General features: G+C 44.7%; 2 long non-coding RNA genes across 5 annotated transcripts in view; one reads left to right on the forward strand and one right to left on the reverse strand.

Moving 5' to 3' along the window:
- The window catches only part of LOC102157744 (uncharacterized), a 312,356-nt gene that overhangs the window by 224,863 nt on the left and 64,839 nt on the right, over positions 1–22,654 (forward strand). The window lies entirely within an intron of this gene.
- LOC102157493 (uncharacterized) overlaps positions 19,796–22,654 on the reverse strand; it is a 978,951-nt gene continuing 976,092 nt past the window's right edge. For 2 of the 4 annotated variants that reach the window (XR_014840341.1, XR_014840335.1), the window contains one exon: positions 19,970–20,071. This is a non-coding gene — a long non-coding RNA (uncharacterized LOC102157493). Of the gene's footprint in view, positions 20,083–22,654 lie in introns of all 4 variants that reach the window. The other 2 variants (XR_014840338.1, XR_014840337.1) reach the window with 2 other exon arrangements.

The following is a 22,654-nucleotide window of genomic DNA, read 5'->3' on the forward strand; positions in this document are numbered from 1 at the left end:
AACCACTTCACCACGACGGGAACTCCTAATCTTATTTTTCAGATGTTAGAATTTATTTTTTAATATGAATCATAACTTTTTCTAGATTTGTATTTCTTTGATAAAAATGTGATCAAATGGGAGTTCCTGTTGTGACTCCACAGAAACGAATCTGATTAGTATCATTGAGGACCCGGATTTTCTCCCTGTTCTCACTCAGTGGGTTAAGGATCCGGTGTTGACATGAGCTGTGGTATTGGCTGCAAACTTGGCTCAGATCTGGTGTTGCGGTGGCTGTCGAGTAGGCTGGCAGCTGCAGTTCTGATTCTACCCCTAGCCTGGGAACCTTCATACGCCATGGGTACGGCCCTAAAAAGACAGAGAAAAAAAACACATTAAAATGTGATCAAATGTATTCTATTGGAAAGAAGTCAAAAGAGATCAGATTGAATAATTACTGAATGACTTTTATCGACGATCACATATGTGTTTATTACTGCAGGTGGTATTTGCTTTATCAGTGACTGCCTTTGCTTTGGTAATCTGTGCTGTTCCATCATATCTAATGGAAATGTTTGTGGCGTCAACCCCAATTCTGTGCAGTGTAGAGGCAGGTACTCTGCTGAAAGATTCTTCATCTAACCTTGTCCTTGTCTTCATTAAAATGTGTCCCCAAGTAGAGTGAATGAGAAAAAAAATACTATAAAATCACAGCTCAGGCATGGTGGTAGCCTGTGGTCACTACAACTACCATCTGGGCACATGGGAATGACAGGCAGTTGACAGGCTTGGGGTAATGGGGGGGGTGTTGAACCAATCCAGCAAATCAACTATAAACTCCACCCCTTTGTCACCCACAGTGAGCATCGCAAGAAATGCAAGGGACTGAGATTACTGCTATGGATTCACTTTAATTTATAAAGTTAAACCATCCTTAAATCTCAGTGTTTAGATATGCACAGAAAGAAGTTTCTTATAAAAATACCACACAAGCAGTAATAATTGAGAAACATTTCAATTGATCTTTACAAACTGCTGAACCCCTTCCAGGCACAGGAGTTGAGACTCGGGTTTTTCCCAGGGTCCTGGTACTTGCTGATCCTATATTTTCCCCAAAACCTTAGAAAGGAAACCACCAAATCTTCCCAGTCATGCCAACACAGATTTTGACAATGAATGGGAAGAGCTTTAGCCCTGACCCCTATAAACTGCTGGTCTTAGCAAAACAAAATGTTGAGAAAGCATTTCCTATAGCACTTAAATGGAATTCAATATGAATACATCACAGGTCAGAAGTATCTCTGGCCGCATCTCCCTGTAAATAACTCATTCATAATTATTTATTCAGTATCTGTTATTGTAATTGTAAATAACATGCTAACAGGAGCGCCTTCTGTACTCACCATTTTTAACTTGTTCTGCAAAACTCAAATATACACAGAAGTAGAAAAGTTAGCAATGAACCCCAAATACCCATTACTCAGCTTCAATAACCAGTGTCATGGTCAAACTTTTTTATCCATACCGTCCCTTCCTACTACCTTTGTGTTTCAGTGTGTATGTATATTTTTTAAAATACAGGAGTTCCCATTGTGGCGCAGCGGAAAAGAATCCGACTGGGAACCATGAGGTTGCAGGTTCGATCCCTGACCTTGCTCAGTGGGTTAAGGATCTGGCGTTGCCGTGAGCTGTGGTGTAGGTCGCAGATGCGGCTCAGATCTGGTGTGGCTGTGGCTGTGGCGTAGGCTGGTGGCTACAGCTCCGATTCAACCCCTAGCCTGAGAACCTCCATATGCCACAGGTGCAGCCCTAAAAAGCAAAAAAAATAAGAAAGGAATAAAAAAATACATAACCATAATGCCTGCATTGCATCTTATGAATGTAACGATTGTTCTTCAATACTATCAAGTATCCATTCAGTGAATAAATTTCTCCAATAGTCTCATAAATATTTTTTTAAAACGTTGGCTTGTTGACTAAGATCCACACAAAGTCCACACATTGCATCTGATTTAAGTGCTTTTTCAATCTGTTTCTCTCATTTAAAAAACAGTTTTCCTTTGCAGTTTATTTTATGTATAAACCAAATCATTTGTCCTCTAGAGTTTTTGACATTCTGGCCTTTTCTGATCGCATCCCCGTGGTGTTAAACTGATTCCTCTGGATCTTGAATGTCTTGCCAGCTGGTAGCCACTTCTGAGCCTTGATGTGATTCAGTGTGGAGTTTGGGGAAAGAAATCACCGGAGGAGGGGAGTTCCCGTCGTGGCTCAGCAGAAACAAATCTGACTAGCATCCATGAGGACACAGGTTTGATCCCTGGCCTCGATCAGTGGGTTAAGGATCTGGTGTTGCCATGAGCTGTGGCATAGGTCAAAGACGGCTTGGATTTGGGTTGCTGGGGCTGTGGTGTAGGCCAGCAGCTACAGCTCCAATTCAACCCCTAGCCTGGGAACCTCCATATGCTGTGGGTGCAGCCCTAAAATAAAAAAGACCAAAAAAAAAAAAAAAAAGCATCGGAGGTTAGTGTTACCATGTCATTGCCTCCTAGCACATGGTTCGATGTAGAGGGGTGATTCAGGAATGCTTGCTGAATGACTACATGATCTCTCATCCCTGTCGTATTCCTGTTGGATCCCTGGGCACTTTCCAGGCCAAGATGCTGTTCCATCTTCTCATGAGTAATAGCTGGCTTAGCCAAATGCAATGTTGAAATCATACTTGATTCTGCAAATGCAGAGATAAATGATAACCCCAAGGGGACAGGGTGGGAGTGGGTCCTGACAGAATTCACAGGATATTATGGGAACACAGTAATGACAAGGTCATTAAGTCAGAGGCAGAGGGAATATAAAACCTCCCCAGGCTGATGAATGAATGCCAGGAGTTAACCAGGGCAGAAAGTGGAAGAGAATATCTATGGCAGAGCGTATGAAGGAAGCGGTGTTGGGAGCAGCGAGTGGTCCCAGGAGCATGGACAGTGATGAGTGATGAGGTTGGAGAGGCCAGGCCAAGGATGACCTGGGATCCCAGCTAGGGAATTTTGATTTTTTTTTTTTTTTTTTTTTTTTTGGCTTTTTGCTATTTCTAGGGCTGCACTCGTGGCCTATGGAGGTTCCCAGGCTAGGGGTCTAATCGGAGCTGTAGCCACTGACCTACACCACAGCCACAGCAACGTGGGATCCAAACAGCATCTGCAACCTACACCACAGCTCACGGCAATGCCAGATCCTTAACCCACTGAGCAAGGCCAGGAATCAAACCCACAACCTCATGGTTCCCAGTCAGATTTGTTAACCACTGAGCCACGACGGGAACTCCTGTAGCTCCAGTTTGACCCCTAGCCTGGGAACCTCCATATGCTCTGGGTGCAGCCCGCGGGTTAGGGTTAGGGTTAGGTTTAGGTGACCTGTGGTGTAGGTCACAGATGCAGCTCGGATCTGGCATTGCTGTGACTGTAGAGTAGGCCAGCAGCTATAGCTCCAACTTGACCCCTGGCCTGGGAATCTCCACATGCCAAGGGTAAGGCCCTAAAAAGACAAAAGACAGAAAAAAAAATTGGAGCTACAGCTGCCAGCCTACGCCACAGCCACAGTAATGCCAGATCCAAGCTATGTCTACAACCAACACCACAGCTCACGGCAACACAGGATCCTTAACCCACTGAGCGAAGCCAGGGATCAAACCTGCAACCTCATGGTTACTAGTTGGATTCATTTCTGTTGCGCCCCAAAGGGAACTCTTTGATTTCATTTTTAAGGGGATAAATGGGTTATGTAAGAGAAAAGTGTTTACATTTTACGTTTACGTTTAGTGAAATCGCTATGGCAGTGGTTTGGACCTAGAATGAGGAGGGGGTGAGATCCGGGTTTGAGCCACAGGTTAAAAAGGCAGGGAATGATGAGCGGCCTGAACTCTGGCAGGGGCTACAGGGATCCATTTCAGGCGCATTTAGAAGATAGAACCAACTGGAACCTCTAATGACTTAGATGTGGGGAAGGAGGGACAAGGCCCCAAGTTGCTGGCAGAGTGTTTGTTTTCTGTCACATGTCACATCTTCTACTTCCACTGCACAAGCATGGATACTTTGGCAAATACCAGAAAATTACTGACAATTATCTTGATATGTGAGTGTCTCCAAAATCCAGCCTAGATTATAAATTACACAGCAAATTGAAGGAACATAAAACTAAACAGAAGTAGCCCCCAACTCTTAACGTTTGAGTCCAGTGCTCTTACTCTGAACAGTAGGAAGCCAGGACCTCAGTAAGATTTTCCCCATTAACACAGCAGAGCCAGGGCTGGGATTAGACTAGGAACGGTGTTGGGGATTGTAATTGGCATTTCAGCAGAGTTAAAGCCCAGCATCCTGGAGCCGGGGGCCTGGCTGCACTTCCTGCTTGGGGATGGTCTTGGGGTTACTAAGTCTGCCTCTGTAGGATTTAGGACTCGGTATTACATTTCTTGGAGCAGAAGGCGCACCTGGCCAAGTCCACTGTCTTATGGAGAAGCCTCTGGAAAACTGCTGCCTGACCTCCATCTCCCCACGTGTAAATGGCCTTGGTCGTGGCTGCCTTCCCCGCCACAGGAGGTCTCTGAAGGTCTAAAGCACTGTGAAGATGGGGAGTCCTCTAACACCTGTAACTGAGATTGTAACTGCTCGGCTTGGGCACGGAGGGTCCCACAGCTCAGTTTCCAGTCTAGACTTTGCTACTCATGACGACTGTTGGGACAGGTAACTTTATAGGGCTGTGTCTTGAGGTTCTGGGCCTCTTCCTCATCTGTCCAGTGAGGTACTTGGAAGAGAGAACTTCCATCGTCTCGTCGTTCTCAACTGATGCTCTTAGCTGAGAATTACAAAGGATTATCCTTGCTTTCCTTTCAGCATCAAATTCTCTCCTAATCTGCTACTCTCCACATTTTTCTCCTCTAGGGTGTAAAAGATGTTCAAGTAACCTAGTTCTTTTTATCCTTCTTTTTTATCTGTTTAGGGCCACACCGGCAGTATATGGAAGTTTCCATGCTAGGGGTCAAATTGGAACTACAGCTGCTGGCCTGTACCACAGCCACAGCAATGCGAGATCTGAACTGTGTCTGTGACCTACATCCCAGCTCATGGTAACGCTGGATCCTTAACCCACTGAGCGGGGCCAGGGATCAAACCTGCATCCTCATGGATTTGTTTCCGCTGAGCCACGACAGGAACTCCATGTAGTTCCTTTTTTGCATCGATTAAACTATAGGCCACCACCCCTCTACCCCATCAAATCACATCTCCCCTGGGGACCGTAATTACACTCGGGTCAGCAGCAGAATTCCCAGCAGAGCAAATGGGCCAGAATCCCCGTGCGAGGGAAGTAGGAGGAACAGATGCAAATGGGCAGGAAGCTGCACTTTTAACAGTTTTTGAACCACTTTTTTGGGGAACAATTTTAGATGCTTAGGATGTTGCAAAGATGCTGCAGAGAGGTCCCAGGTAGCCTTTACTAGGCTATCCTGATTGTTCTGTCTTAGTAATTATAATAATTAATTATTTATTTAAAAAATAATTATTGAATAATTAAATGATGCTACTCAAAATCTAAACCAAATGTTTGATGTTGACGCTGTGTGTGTGTGTGGAGTTCTATGCCATTTTCCACACAGGTACACAGTGTTAATACGGGATAATTAATTTTATGTGTCCGCTTGCCTGAGCCATGGTGCTCAGATATGTGGTCAGTTATTCTGGATGTTTCTGTGAGGGTGTTTTTGGATGAGATGAACGTTTAAATCAGTGGACTTTGAGGAAAACAGATTGCCCTGGTAATGTGGGTGGGCCTCAGACAAGCAGTTGAAGGTTTTAAGAAAACGAAGACTGACCTCTTCCAAGCAAGAGGGGAATCTGTCACTTGATGGACTTTAGAGTTGAACCACAACCTCTGCTCTTCCCTGGACTCCAGCCTGCTGGTCCACCTTGCAGATTTTGAACTTGCAAGTCTCCACAATTGTGTGAGCTTATTCCCTCAAAAGAAATCTCTTTCTATATATATATATATATATATATATATATATCCATTCCATTGGTTCTGTTCATCTGGAGAATGCTAATACAATCCAGAACTAAGAAGGCTGTACTTTAACCAGCCGTCCAAGAGATTGTCAGCCACTCTGAAATTTGAGGACCACTGTCCCCAGCAACACCACTGCCAGCTGGACAATCAATGGATCTAATATCAGGAGTCCTTCTGAACAGTGAAGAGAGAAGTTGTCCTGGTTGCCCCAAGGGTCAGGAACTTTCTGTCCCCTGTCCAGCTTGGATGGCATGCATCTCATACCTCCACATGCAAGACTGGGCAGAGACCTGAGACTTTTATGTCTCTAGGAAACTCCCAGGTAAGGCTGCTGCTTCTGGTCCGTGGAACACACTTCTGGGAATCAAAAGATCTGGAGATGGATCACTGGGTCTGTGACCCTGGGAATGCCATTAAACCCAAATTTCCTCCTTTACAAACTGGGGGTCATAAGGGGTGACACTCTTACAAGTGTACTGTGACAGTAAGCGACAGTGCACCATAGCGTGCTAGCATAGGTCGGGCGCACAGTTGTCACTCATTAAGTCTTACTTTTCTTCTCCTTCTTCCCACGGCCAAATGGAGATGACCTCCCTTTGGGATCATGTCAAAAGGTTAATTTGAACATGCGTAGAAAGAACAGAGCTTTTGGAGCCGCCTTCGCTGTTCTGAATTTGTGTTCTTCCAACTTGCTAAGAGATCAGGCCTTGTCCCTTCTGCATGGATTGTGGTTGGGCCAAACCGTTTTGCTTTGGAATCCCCCTAGTCCAAACTGACCTTTGATATGTAACTGCTTGAAAAATGAGTGTTGTTAGGGAATAATTCCCTAAAAAGGGCAGCTCCACCTCACCCCCTCATCTTGTTGGAAACTGGGATCCCAGAACCTGCCTTGGAATAATCCTTCTGACAATGCACTTTTCTCCTGGGGAGAAAGGTCCTGAAATGCAATTTATTGTAAAACACACAGTGGCTACAAGCTACCACAGTCAATGATATTCCTTTTATTACCACTCAGACGAGAACAGAAAATGACATTGGAAGGCAGTGAACTCACCAGAAGGGCAGAGAAAGACATTAAATTCAACATGCATCATATTTCATAATCAGAACCCTGCAGTCAGCACTGACACCACAGAATGAGTTTGTTGCAGTCATGATAATATAAATCCCACGGCATCTGCTTCTCTTGGCTCTTTCTTTTTGGACCCTAGCTGGAGCCAGGCCATGAAATCACTGGAGGCAGGGGTGGTGCAGACCACTGCACACTGGATTGCATACATTGCAAGTACATTGGTCTCAGCCAGCAACACGATCTTCAGTTTATCTCTGTTCAGGACAGTAGCTTTTGAAAGGCTGGGATGTTTTTATAGTTACACCAGCTAATTAGAGCACTTCTCCGCAGCTTGGAGAAGGTGTGTAGTCCCTCAAGGCTTATGTGAGAAGGATTAGGAAGAAGCCTTTTCTTCATTCAGAGGAGCCTGCCCTGAGAGCTAGTGGGGGAGCTGGTGGCTTCCCTGAGCTGCATCCCAAAGGGCATGTAGGACAAGATATGTCACCCAGGGGCCTGGGTGGGTGCCCAGAGGGAACATATGCTTGTATTGGATCCAGGCTGATCTTAGAATTTTATTTTGACTTTGTGTTCAATGCCATAGTGTATTTTTTTTTAAATTTAAAATCATGTTTTCCTTAACAGTAGTTTATATTGACAATTCAAGGAAAGGTGGCAAGGATCTCCTGAGGCTTTCGGGGCCCCTGACACATGGGTTTTGTGCTCTAACAAGGCGTACTTAAGAAGTGTGTGTCTATGGGGTAAAATCTTGAAATTTTATTCAGTTATACAAGAGCCTTCATGATCTAACTTCTTTTTTAGCTCATGTCTTAGCCCACAAACCCAGCAACCCTACTTTTGCATACACACAATCTCTGTTTGGTTTCCCTCCTTTCTCTAGCCTTTTAAATGCAATCTGCCAGTTCCTTTCTGCTCTTGGCTAACAGGTTCCACCAAATTTGCAGTTATTGGTTTATCTCATCCCTTTTGCTATGAACATAAGGTTATGCCTGTGGCGCATGGAAGTTCCCAGGCTAGGGGTCGAATTGGAGCTATAGCTGCCAGCCTATGCTACAGCCACAGCAGTGCGGGATCCGAGACACATCTATCTACACTGCAGCTTGCGGGCAATGCTGGATCCTTAACCCACTGATCGAGGCCACGGATTGAACCTGCATCCTCATGGAGACCCACTGAGTCACAACGGGAGCTCTAGTCACACTATTTTTGAGTGACCAAGTCAGGTTTCAAAAACAAGGAATTCAAGCCCCAAAGAGATCTCTCACTTATCAAAATGAGATAAGAAGCAACTTAAATGCTTGGGGAGGTACCAGATGTGCTGCAGTTAATATACAAGATTAATCTGTGATGAAAAGTGCAATAACCAACATCAGATCATGACTGAAGCAGTAAAAGACTTAACTGTTGTGGCAGAAAATCAGATTAACCAAATAGGAGTCCAGATCAAGAAAAAAGTTAACAGAAAAAGAATGGATATGATGGGCAGAGGAGCCAGAGCATGAAACTCCAACCTGTCATGAAGGGAATTATAAAAAGAGGAGATGACAACGCAAATGGTGCAGAATTCATAACCAAAGATGGAAGCAAAGAACTCGCAACACTTAAATATCTAATTCTAAAAAAAAAAAAAAAAAAGTAGAGGAAAAGAGAGCAAAAATGGTCAACTCCAGGTAAAATGAATAAGCAGACCATCCCACCAATATCCACCTTTTTGACCCTCTTCATTTAGTTCAAAAAGTAATTTGCACTTATCTAACTGTAGAGGGAGGGGGCACTGGTGGGGTACAACGGTGAGACAGTTTTACTCTGTTTCAATAGACCATGAGCTGGCAAATGATCCATTTTTGTCCTTCAAGTGTATCTCAGGCAGATCCGTAACTTCTTACTCACTTTTGACTACTAAACTTCTAGTCTTTAAAACTTCAATCTTAAATTTGATTTGATTGTAATATTTAATTCTAAACTCCACATTTAGTGTGTCCAGTGGCCCAGCGTGGAGGAAGGGTTGGGGGGCCTAGTCTCAGCCTGAGACAAGACACCCTATGAATTTCCTTTTATGCGCCAGGCTCTCTAGTCCTTTTGCCTTTAACTTTGAGCCCTAGTTATTAATTCCAGGGCAACAGGAAAAATCCAACTCAATATCCTGTTACACTTACAAAAATGTTCATTGTTACATAAGGGCGAGAACACAGCCACTGCAGTTTTAAGAAACAGGAATCATGCATTTCTGAAGCTCAGGTTTTGCCTGTTAGCGAAAGACTTCAAAACTGTTTTCAGACTAACTTTTTCATCTCTGGGTATGCAGGAAGAAGCCAGCCTTTTTTTTCATCAAGGTGGGACCGTGTGACTGACGTTCGTGCCAGTGGAGTGTGGGCACGAGTGGTGAAGGTCACTTCCAGGCGTATGTCATGGCATCATCCACGCTCCCTCCCCACCCCATATGGTGGAAGCAAAGAGTCTAAGAGGGTTGAGCCATGACTTAGAGAGACCGGGCCCTGAACTCACTCACATCTCTAAAGAGTGTCGCCTGGCTGTGACCCAGAAGTTAGACTTGTCATAATTACGCTTCCTCTATAAGTCGACTCCAGAATCCTTTCCAGTTCTTGACTCTTTCACACAATCGTGCAATGAGTACTCCTGTGTGTCTGATAGTGTATTTAGTGTAGCATTAAGATTGCTGGACTGAAGGGAAGGGACAGTGGATAGTTCCCAGATCCCCCCCTCCCAAATTATCCTGACACATACTTCCGTGCATAGTGTGTGGCAGTACCTGACTGCCTAGACTGAATCCTGTTACTTTTCCTTTGAGTTGCTTCTGTACGTGCTCTGTCCATTCTTATACTTGGTTTTGTGCAATTTTTCCTTATAGGTTTGTAGCAACTTTATATATTATTGATTTATTATTGAAATATAGTTGATTTAACAATATTGTGTTAGTTTCAGGTATACAACACAGTGATTCTATGCGTACACACACACACACACACACGCACAAATAGTTTCCTTTTTAGATTCTTTTCCCTTACAGGTTACTATAAAATATTGAGTTTCCTTCCCTGTGCCATACAGTAGGTCCCTGCTTATTATCTATTTTATGTATAGTAGTGTGTGTATGTTAATGCCAAATATTTCTTGAATAGATAAATAGTATATGCGGGATAAATAAGGAGTTTGGGATCTATCTATCTATCTCTATATAGTATTTATTCAAGAAATACTTATTAAGCACCTAGTAATATGCCGAAACATTCCAAGACCCTGGGTAAATTGTGCTGAAGAAAAGTACATATGGTTTCTGAAGAAGATTCATCAGCTTAAGTCTGATGGATGAATAAGAGTTAACCAGATGAGGAAAGAAAGAAAGATTTCCAGGTAGAGGAAAAGCAGGGGCAAAATTTACTCAGAGAACCGTCCAGAGATACCTTGCGGAGTTCCTGTAGTGGCTCAGCAAGTTTGAGAACCAGACAGAGTCTCTGTAAGGATTCGGATTCCATCCCTGGCCTCGCTCAGTGGGTGAAGGATCCAGCCTTGCCGTGAGCTGCAGCATAGGTCACAGATGCGGCTCAGAACTCTGTTGCCCTGGCTGTGGTGTAGGCCGGCAGCTCTGATTGGACCCCTTGCTGTTGAGGTTGAGGCTGCAGACCAAGGCAAGCAGAGCTGGAGGAACAGCCAGAGTCAGCAAGGCTGAGTTGCAGGGGCTGGGCTGAGAAAGTAGAGGTTAGAGTTAGTATCTTCTTCGGTCGCTTGGGTGTAAGTCCTTGACTTGGCTGTGTTCACATCCATGGGTAGGTACGTCAAGGCAGGAATCACTGCGGTAAATCCCTCTGAGCTCAGCTCTCAAACATCAGACCTTCTGGGGGGTGTCAGGGTGTATCAGTGGTCGAGGTGAGGGCAGCTACACACAGAAGCTTAGAGAGCATCAGACTCCCACTTTTCTCAAGTCAGGGGCGCTCCTTTGCGGAAATTGTAAAAAGTTAAACTAGATTTCTCTATCCACACGGTAGATTCAGCCCATTGGTTTCTCTTCTTTCCTTCCCCCGATCTTTCTAAACTACATGAAAGATATGCAGGCTGTGTGACTCCTAGTCTGGGGTGTGTTTTATCACTGGGGAGGGAATTTCCCCCCGACCCCTCTCGAGTTCTCCTGGCTGGACCAATCGTAACATTGACACAAGGCAGGTTAGCAGGAGCCCAAGAAAGAAGTTTTAACTCATGTGCATTAAGCACTGGCCAAGGCAGGCAGCGTTTGCACTTTTTAGACAAGGAAACAATGCATTTGTGAGGAGTTGACAAGGACAAAGAAACTTAGGTTTGGGGTGCCCAATCAGTGAAGAGTCTGAACACAGTTTGGGCTTAGGGGAGCAAATTAAGGAAGTAACAAGGTGTGCTCATGCAGGCTGCTCGGGCCCTGAATTCCCTCTCTCTGGGGATAAAGGTCACTCTACCTCCAGGTGCTGGGAGAGCATCTTTTTTAAGGGCCGCACCGTCGACATATGAAGGTTCCCAGGCTAGGGGTCAAATCCAAGCTGCAGACGCCGGCCTTCGCCACAGCCACAGCAATGCAGAATCTAAACTGTGTCTGTGACCTACACCACAGCTCACGGCAACGCCGGATCCTTAACCCACTGAGCGAGGCCAGGGATCGAACCCGTGTCCTTGTGGGTACTAGCCGGGTTTGTTAACCGCCGAGCCACAGTGGGAACTCTGAGGGAGAGCATCTTTCACAAGAAAAGATTATTTCCTGCTTTCAGGGAGGCAGAAAGGTGGTTCATGGTGTCTCGCGTGCATTAGCTCTTTCTTAAGCGACTTGACGTCAGATAAGCACTATGCCATGAGACAAGTTTTGGGGCGGTCTCCTCTGGGCCCCAATAGCCGTCGTAGTAACATTTTTTCCAAATGTTTCTTGAGTTTTGTTTGGGGTGTCTTTCCCAGAAATTTCCCATTCTCATGTAGGGAAACATGTCAGTCTTGGTGATATTTTATTTTTAAAAAATTTTGTGCCATGTGCTACTTATATCAAGAGTACATAGTAATTTTATAAACCTTTTCAAGATTATTTTTAATGTTTAGATCTTTACCCGGAGTGTATATGTGTGTGTGCGTGTGTGTGTGTGTACGCGCGCACGTGCGTGCATGCAAGAGGTTTAGGTTATTTTCTTAAAATCCTTCCCAGATAATTTGTTGAATATTCTCTTCTTTCTCCATTAATTTATATGACTTGTGAAGTCCATGTCATCTCTCCAAACACAAGGCTCTATCTGGAAACTCCATCTTAGTTCACGCATCTACCTGTCTATTCTTGAGACCCCACCCGTCTAATTGTTGTAGCTTTTAGGGTACGTTGATAACGAGATGGAAAATTTCCTTCTTGATTATTTGCCAGTTTTGAACTTTTCTTTACCCTTTTCCAGACTGACGTTAGCATCCACTCAAATTCCCAAACATTACCTTGCCTGAAACTTCATTGAAATTATGTAGAATGGTTATAATCGGTGGTATATGCAAATACAGGTTCTCAGGACTTAGAAATAAGCTTGGGAGTTTTTTTTTGGTTTTTTTTTTGTTTGTTTGTTTGTTTGTTTTTGTTTTGTTTTTGTTTTTTTTTTTTGTCTTTTTGCTATTTCTTGGGCCGCCCCTGCGGCATATGGAGGTTCCCAGGCTAGGGGTCGAATTGGAGCCAGAGCCACAGCAACGCGGGATCCGAGCCGCGTCTGCAACCTACTCCACAGCTCACGGCAACGCCGGATCGTTAACCCACTGAGCAAGGGCAGGGACTGAACCCGCAACCTCATGGTTCCTAGTTGGATTCGTTAACCACTGAGCCACGACGGGAACTCCATTTTGGGAATTTTTTAAAGATGATTCATTTCCTGACGTTAACAGGTGAAACCCATCGGCATGATGCCCTTCCCGGGGAATGATGTTCCCGGCGGGGGAGCGGAGCGGGGAAAGCGCGAGTTCGCGCCTTCACAGCCGGTTCTGAAAGTCACTGCGTTGGCATCTTGAGGATTCTCGAGGGACCGAGGTCTGACCCCGACGGCTGTATCCAGTCAGGCTGTCGTTCATATGTGAAAGCTGCACAAAGACATTCTTAGATGTACAGACTCCAGCGTTTTTGCACCAAGAGTCCTTTCAGCTGAAAGGCCTGGAAGGCCTACCTCGCAACACCATCAATGGGGTAGGAGGGGGAACTCTTGAAAAGGAATGTGACTTTTGAAAAGTACCTATGACAGCAAGTACCCTCAGCTAAGCACGAGAGAGAAAAGTCATTCAAAGTGCCAAGGGGGTGTGTCAGGGGACAGGGACGGCCAGGGATGGTGGCCGAACAGACAAGCACGTATGTCTGTGCCCGTAGAGGGGGCGGGTTACTCAGCCCAACTCCCTACTGTAATTAGTGAAGAAAGTTAAAGATCCAAAGGCCCTAGAGCATGTAGACATGACTTTTTCTTTCTTCTTTAGGAGGGAAAGCTCTGGTTAGGCTGAGATGAATGTGAAGGTCATGCTTCTATTCCATACTCTGTAAATTAACCAAGTGGCGTCCGGCTTCCTAGCCCAGTCTCTGATTTTGTTCATGTACACGGATACCCCCTCTTCAAAATGTTAATGGAACAATTCCTGTTGAACAGTAGAGGTGAGGAGCCTGGAAATCATGGTAGAGAAATTCATGATCAATAGAAAAATGAGAATGGACGAATGCGGGCCTCAGAGGGCTTTGTAAATTTGTTTTCCTTTACTCAACTAAAATAATAAATATTGGTCAGTAAATAACCGTATTAACAACATTTTACTGATATTTAGTAATAATGAGATGCTGGATTATTCATTTCTATGTCTTACTGAAACTGCACGCCTTCTCAGGTGGGACTTGAACCCCCCGGGCTAGGTGTCCAATCCACCTGCACCTCAAATTGGGACTTGAACCCAAGATCCTGGACTTAGGAGGAGACTCCAGCCCACTGTCTTTTTTTGTTGTTCTTCTTCTTTTGTCTCTAGGGCCGCACCTGCAGCATATGGATGTTCCCAGGCTAGGGGTCCAATTGGAGCTGTAGCTGCTGGTCTACACCACAGCCACAGCAATGTGGGATCCAAGCTGTGTCTGCGACCTACACCACAGCTCACGGTAATGTCGGATCCTTAGCCCGCTGAGTGGGGCCAGGGATCGAACCCATGTTCTCAAGGATGCTAGTCAGGTTCGTTAACCACCGAGCCACAACGGGAACTCCTCCAGCCTCCTAGCTTTTCATTGAAATAGCTCACCTGGACTCACTGAAGCTCAGGTTCTTTTAGAAAGAATTCCGCGTGAGGCAAAGCAGCAGGCAACGAGTGAGTTTGTTAGCATGGGCCCCTTGTGAGAGACACAGGAGGGCTGGCAGAGGAAAGCAGCAGCCCCAAGAACAGAAGGGGCTACATTTTCATAATAAAAAAAAGTGGGGAGGGAAGAAGACCACCTTCTTCCCCATTTTTGGGTAGACGGCAAAACCTCCATCATTCGTTCCTCTTTTGGCCCCGTATGGTTTAACCGGGACCGTCCCGGTGCTGTTTAAATCCTATGTATGTTAGCAAAAGGCTGGCAACATATAGTAAAGTATGAGATCTGTCTCAGGTTTGGGTCTAATGTCCCCCTTTACCTAGTTTTTTCCTCTTTCACCTAAATTTCTGTCTTGGCTACATGTAGAAATGCTACTTTTTTTTTTTTTTTTTTTTTGGGCGGTGGGGGCCCGCACCCGTGGCACATGGAAGTTCCCAGGCTAGGGGTCCAATCAGAGCTGTAGTCGCTGGCCTACACCACAGCCACAGCCACGCAAGATCCGAGCCACGTCTGTGACCTAAATAAACCACAGCTCTTGGCAACGCCAGATCCTTAACCCACTGAGCAAGGCCAGGGATCAGACCCACATCCTCATGGATGCTCGTCGGGCTTGTTACCCCCGAGCCACAACAGGCTCCCAGAAATACTGCTCTTCAAGGACTCTTAACTCCTTGACTTGCTGTAACAAGACTCAGACCCCATGTCCATTGCTCTGTGTTCTAAGTAGCAAGGTTTGTGGCTTGAGCGTGCCTGGCCCTTAGATGCACCTGGTCTTCCTTCAAGGAGGTATCGATTGCTGCCAGTAACCACTGGATTCCTTTCCGGAGCGGTCATAAGCTTGCAGCAGTCTCCCAGATTCCCTCAAGATTTCTCTTCTGCCTTTAATCCCTTGGTGGGATTTCTAAACCGACTCTTTAATGGTCCTTCTCTTTCCCTATCCTCATCTCTCGTGGGGACTTTCAGGATGTCCTCTCCGTATCATTTCAGTGACTCGCCCCAAATTCATTTATTGAGTCTACATTTGGAAATAAGCCTTTTGATTACAGCATTACAGGGAACATCAAACAATCAGTAGGCGAAGTATATTTACACCATTAAATACGTTTTCTTTTTGATAACTGATTAAGGCTGAGAAAGAATAATGAGGCTGTGTGTTATCTCGGGTAGATAACAAGGGTGAGAAAGTCCTTCTACTTTAATCCGATGTGAGAAGCATGAAAACCTTTCACAGGTCAGGAGACTGAGGCTCAGAGACGTTTAACCACCTGCGCAAGATCCCAAGAAGTATAACTTAAATTTTCTTCATTTGTGGATTCGTGCAACACATTTCCGGAGCACCTGCAAGGTGTCCTCTGAGCGTCTCCAACAACAACAGCATTTATACAGGAAGAGCTTTATCCTAAGGAATCGATTCGCACAGTTGTGGAGGCTGGGAAGGTCCTCCATAGGCAAGCTGGAGATCCAAGAAGGCCTGTCGTATAATTCAGTCTGAGTCCAAAAGCGAGAATCAGGAACACCAAGAGCAGATGGCGCATCAGGATCCCTTAAAGGATGATGTCTAGTCCCAGGCTAGAGAATCTCTTGGATGTGACCCTGAAACTGACCACACCAAAGGCCTGAACCCAGCCAAAACCCAGACTGGGACTTAAACCCACCGTTTTAAAATCAGAATCATCACATGGTGTCTGGATTTACTGAGGTTCAGGTTCTTCTTGTCTGCGCCTAGAAGGAATTCAGTGAGAGACAAAGTGATAGGCAAGAGAGAGATTTATTAAGCTAAGACACTTGTGAGAGATGCAAGTGAGCAGGCAAGGAGGCTCTGCCTCGAGGATCCCGTGGGCTACAGTTTTATCATCCAAGGGGAGTGGAGTCAGAAAAGACCAGCCTTTTCCTCTTTCTTTGACTAGTAGTTCCTCCTTAGTATCCGTAAGTCGTGCATTCAAATCAGCCTAAGGGCAGCCCTCAAACTCCTGCCCTTGGTCTGAACCTGAATGCAGACCTCATCCCATCCCCCACCCAAGGACCTGAGGCAATTCTTGCATCTCCACTAGTCTAGCAAGCCTGTCTTGTTCTGATGGCTTTCTTTTTTTATTATTATTATTAATTTATATATTTTTTATTGTTATTTCCCCAGTACAATTTTTTTTCCTCCTGTACAGCATAGTGACCCAGTTACCCAATACATGTATACATTCTTCTTTTCTCATATTAACATGCTCCATTGTAAGTGACTAGACATAGTTCCCAGTGGACAAAACTTTCCTTAAAAAAGACACATGCACCCACATGTTCATTGCAGCACTATTCACAATAGCCAAGACATGGAAACAACCTGATAGCTTTTTTTGAGCAATTTATCAACTCACAGCAATCTCCCAAAGTCCCCTAAGTTTCCTTCTCTATCTATGGTCCCTTACTGGAACTTCTACAACTACCCATGCCTATTCCATCCCTATCAACCCCATGTTTACTGTTTGCACCTTGGAAGGACCTTCCCATTCTCTAAAACTTGTGGTGACTGTGAAGGACCCTGATTTGTAAAAGGCACTAGAGAAAGCACTCCCTGCTGTCCAGGGGTTTGTCCAGCTCTTTCCTTGCTCACCGAACTGCTTGTCTGACCTTGTCCCCTGGCTCAGTCTCCTCAGGTGTAGGGTGAAGAAGAACTGGCAGTTCTGAAAGCCTCTTGCTATAGTAATCCTGTTCCTGCCATCCTTGCTTTCACTAGTAATTTTGATCATTTTATCCCAAACACATGACCTGAAAGATGAGCGTCACTGAAACTAACAGCATTTATGACTTGAATCCAGCCAGAACCTAGAGTGGGACTTGAACCCATGTGCCAGGACTTGAACCCAGCCTAAATCCAGATTGGGACTTGAACCCAGTTTTTAAGTTGGAATCACTCACCCACTGTCTGGACTTACTGAGGTTTAGGCTCTTTGTGCCTCAACGCAGAAGGAATTCAGCGAGAGACAAAGTGATAGGCAAGAAATGGATTTATTGAGATAGGGAACTGTGAGAGATGCAAGGAGGCTCTGCCCCGAGGACTAGGTGGGCCACAGATTTATCATCCAAGGGGAGTGGGGGTGGGAAAAGACCACCTCTTCCTCTTTCTTTGAGTAGTAGCTCTTCCTTGGTATCGGGTAAGAGAGTATTAAACCCTATAACGTCAAACTAGGACTGTCATGGTGCTTAATCACTTCAGTGGAAAGGTGGTCCTTAAACTCTTGCCCTTGATCTGAACCTGAATTCAGGCCTCACTCTGTCCTCCACCCTGTGACCTGAGGCGTATCTCACACCTCCACTAGTCAAGCAAGCCCGCCTAGTTCTGATGGCCCTCTTGGGTGATTATTAACTTACAGTGATCTCCCAAAGTTCCCTAGCTTTCCCTTCCTATCCATGGTCCCTTATGGGGACCTCTGCAGGCTACTTGTGTAACGATCCTACTCTGTCCCCATCGTCATTGTAACTCCTAAGCGTCAAAGTTCACCAGTAGGTTACTCAACAGCATGATGGTTATTTTATGTGTCAAGTTGAATGGCCCCTGGATGCCCAGGTTAAACATTGTTTCTGGTTGTGTCTGTGAGGGTGTTTCTGGACGAGGTTAGCATTTGAATGGTGGACTCACTGAAATAGATTGCCCTTCCCAGTGCCTGTGGGCATCATTGAGGACCTGAATAGAACAAAATGCAAAGAGAGGAGGAATTCACCCCTTCCTACCGGATTGCCCACTTGGAATGGGGATCTTCTGCCCTTGGTGCTTCTGGTCCTCAGCCTCTCAGGGCCAGACCAGAATCTACCTCACTGAGTCCCCTGGTTCTCAGGATTTCAGACTCACTTTGTGTTCCATCATGGACTTTACTGGACTTGCAGCTTGCAGACAACAGATCTTGGGACTTTTCAGCTTCCATAATTACATGAATCAATTTCTCATAATAAAATTTTATGCATCTATCTCTAGCTATGTCTGTCTGTCTGTCTGTCTGTCTGTCTGTCTATCTATCTATCTATCTATCTATCTATCTATCTATCTATCTATCTATCTATCTATCTAATCTCCTAGTGGTTCTCTCCCTAGAGAACCCTGACTAACACAACAAGCATGAATCAAGCAGGCATTGCAGTCAGTTAGCAGAGGATGAGTTCTGGGTTCAGTATATTAAATTGTACAGGACACAGCTTCTAACTTCAAAGGAGACACCCCAAGGAAAAAGACAATTTATCCATGAATAAACACAGTGAGCAGTGTACATTGGGGATGTAAGAAGACCCTTATAAACGTGGGAGGAATGATGACTGAGTGCAGGAGAAATGGAAGGTTTCACAAGGTTGTGATGCGGAAAGTTGGGTTTTGAATGGGTATCAGATAGATAGGAGGCGGAAGACATAACATGCAAATATTTAACTAGGAAGTGATGCTGTACTTCACAACATAATGGTTACTTTTTCTATACTCTATGCACTCAATTTCATTTTCTTTTTCTATTTAATGCTTCCATTAAAAAAAAAAAAACCCAACACTCCTATGATTTTGAGATGCACTGTGGAGTCAAGACCCACAGCTTGCAAACCACTGGGTGACCTGGGAGTTGTTGAAGTGTGTTAATCAGAGTGGGGACACAATCAGATTGACTTTTGTAATCTCATTCTTTGTGAAGGCTAGAGTGGGAAGTGATGCTTCCTCTCCCTGAATGCACATTAAAATCACTCACTGACCTTAGAATAAATGCTTATGCCCAGCCCACCCCTAGAGATCTTGATTGAGGTGACCTGGAGCAGGGAAAGCTCTGGTGATTTTTTTTAAGGTTCCAAGTGATTGCAATGGCTAGCCCAAGTGAGAAGCAACTGTACTTCTTTAAGTCCGACTGCAGTCCCTGTGCTTCTGAAATTTGTAGGATACATGATCAAAGGCAGCTCCCTGAGCCCTATCCTAGGCCCACTGAACTATAGGATCCAGAAATCTGCATTTTCATAAGCTGCTATAGACTGAATTCCACCCCCACCCCACAAATTCATATGTTGAAGCCCTAATCCCCGATGTGATGATAGTTGGGGATGAGGCCTCTGAGAAATAATTATGGTTAGATAAGATCTCAAGGATGTGGCCCTCTTGATGAAATTAGTGCCCTTGTAAGAAGGGACACCAAAGACCTTGCTTGCTGTCTCTGCTATGTGAGGTAATAGCAAGAAGGTGGCTGTCTGCAAGCCAGGAGGAGAGTCCTCACCAGACACTGCCATGCTGGCACCTTTATCTTGGATCTCCAGCCTCCAAACAGTGAGCAGTAAATTTCTGTTGTTTCAGCCACCTAATTTATGGCAGTGTCCTTTGTTGCCAAAATAGCAGCTGCTTCTGTACACTGAAGCCAAATAGAAACGTGGAGTCAGAGTTGGAGGAAACAGAAAAAGTAGCTTTAATTGCCAGGCAAAGAGGGGGACACAGCAGGCTAGTGCCTCAAGGACTGTGCCCCACCTTAGAGGGGGTAGTGAGGAGTCTTAGAGTTCAAGGAGCAGGGCGTGATCAGCTTGTGGACGCTTTCCTGATTGGTGGGTGGTGAGGTCATCGGGAATCAGCATCATCAGCCTTCTGGTTCCAACTTGTCTGGGGTCGATGTGCTTGTGGGCAGCATCCAGTTGACTTCTCCCACCTGGTGGGGCTTCAGCACCTGCAAAACAGCTCCAAGGACATGGCTCAGAATATTATCATCACACCTATCACTGCCACCACCATACTTTATCTGAACTCAAAAGAAGCCAGTCATTTTCTTCTTTCATGTTAAGAGAATCTAATTAGCAGTAATCAGTCTATTTCAGAGAATATTTACAAAGATGCTTTCCTGAACTCATACAGGGCACTAAAAAAAATAAATAAAAAAATAGACAACATAAATAACAGAGGCTGGCCTAATTAAAGGCACACTCCATAAGGCAGGTTTCTAATTCTTAAGTGCTTGCCCCTATAATTTAAATTTTTTCACAGAGGTGATAAAGTGGACCTGGAATTAGGTACATGCAATTAGGCTATAGAAAGGACAAGAGACAGCAAGTTTTAGTGCCAACAGCAGAACAGCAAGGACTTTTGACTCTCACCAGCTGTGCAACTCCAGAAAAGCTGCTTAACTGATTGTAAACACTGTTTTCTCATCTGTAACCTGGATTAAATTTTCCACCTTGCATGGTTATTGTGAGCCCTAGAAACAGTAACAGGACTAGTAGGGGTTAGGTGCTTGAATGAAAGCTAACATCACCCTTCCCCTTCATGGTGGGTCCAGGTGAAGCAGCTCTGGGACAGAGCTAGTCACCTTTGGCACACAGCAGGTTCATCCCTCCCCACCATGCTGCCAACACACCCACTCTATTTCTGCCATTCTCTGGGAGACTAAGGGGAAGGATACAGCAAAAACACAACCAGCAATCAAAGCCTGTTCTGAGACAGTGGCATTTGGGAGGAAGCTGAAGAGTTAGTAAGATTTGGTGGTTTGGGGGAATATATTGAGGGAGACATAAAAAGGAAATTAGGATGGTGCCCAGTTTCTAGTTTGGCTACCTAGATGGGTAACGATGGTACCACTGACTGGAAGATAGAATACAGGGGCAATCAGGAGCAACATGTATAGTTGTACAGGCTGGGCACTGCACAAAGGTGTTCAGTTGAAGGCAATAAGTGGGTGCTGACCTCACCTTGGCATTGGCATTTTTGAATAATTCACACAAAGGCACTATACAGGCTAGAGCCCCTAGTTGGAGAAGCAAATTAGGGGAGATAATCCTGTGCCCATTTTCTCTGTTGTCCAATTCAGTCAGATCATAGCTGGAGCATGAGGCTGTCATCCATTAAGAAATTATTTCAAGAAATAATTTCCTAGACTTACTTAATTGACCAGGCAGCCAGAGTGGTGGCTCCTAAAGATAGTCCTCAAAAGTGCCCCTTGGTTTATAAGAAAGTGTCCAAGTCTGTTAACACAAAGAGCTTTCCATTGTCCATCATCTGCCTCCTCTCCAGCCTCATGCCCCACTCCAGCCACTGCTGGCCGTGCTGTTCCACACTTCCTATGTTTACTTGTTTCTCTTCCTAGAATGTCCTCCTCCCCTTTATCTTATGATCTTCTAACTTTATCTCAAGACTCCTCTCAATCATTGCCTTCTTGAGGAAACTTGATTTTATATTTGTTTTAAAAAATAAACCCCCTGGAGTTCCCATCGTGGCGCAGTGGTTAACGAATCCAACTAGGAACCATGAGGTTGCGGGTTCGGTCCCCGCGCTTGCTCGGTGGGTTAACGATCTGGCATTGCCGTGAGCTGTGGTGTAGGTTGCAGACGCGGCTCTGATCCCGTGTTGCTGTGGCTCTGGCGTAGGCCAGTGACTACAGCTCCGATTAGACCCCTAGCCTGGGAATCTCCATATGCCGCGGGAGCGGCCCAAGAAATAGCAAAAAGACAAATAAATAAATAAATAAATAAATAAACCCCCTTAATTTCTGGCATTTTTCCACCTTTAAAATAAAGCTAAGAGAGCAAGTGATTAATTCTTTTTTGTTGTTGCGTTTAAATTTTTTTTTATTTAAAAAAGGTTTTTATTAAAGTATAGTTGAAGTATAGTTGATTTACAGTGTTGTACCAGTTTCTGCTGTATAGCAAAGTGATCCAGTCATACATGAATGTGCATTCTTTTTCTTATACTGTCTTCCATAATGTTCTATCCCAAGAAACTGGATATAGTTACCTGTGCTGCACGGTAGGACCTCATTGCTTATCCTTTCTAAATGTAATAGTTTGCCTCTGCTAACCCCAAACTCCCCGTCCATCCTACTCCTCCCCCATCCCTTTTGGCAACTACAAGTCTGTTCTCTATTCTGTTTCTGTTTTATAGCTAGGTTCATTTGTGTCATATTTTAGATTCCACATATAAGTGATATCATGTGGTATTTGTCTTTCTCTGACTTACTTCACTTAGTATGAGAATCTCTAGTTGCATCCATGTTGCTGCAAATGGCATTATTTCATTCTTTTTTATGGCTGAGTAGTATTCCATTGTGCATATGTATCACATCATCTTAATCCAGTCATCTGTCAATGGACATTTAGGTTGTTTCCATGTCTCAGTTATTTTTGAATAGTGTTGAAATGAACAGGGGTATGTGTATCCTTTTGAATTATAATTTTGTCCAGCTATATACCCAGGAATGGAATTGCTGGATCATATGGTAGTTCTAAATTTAGTTTTCTGAGGAAACTCCATAATTTTTTCC

The sequence above is a fragment of the Sus scrofa genome, chromosome 3 (assembly GCF_054392235.1).
Source record: "Sus scrofa isolate SSC_HxYL_T2T_F1_AM1 chromosome 3, Sscrofa_HxYL_maternal_Yorkshire_Landrace_v2.0, whole genome shotgun sequence".
Taxonomy (NCBI): Eukaryota; Metazoa; Chordata; class Mammalia; order Artiodactyla; family Suidae; genus Sus; species Sus scrofa.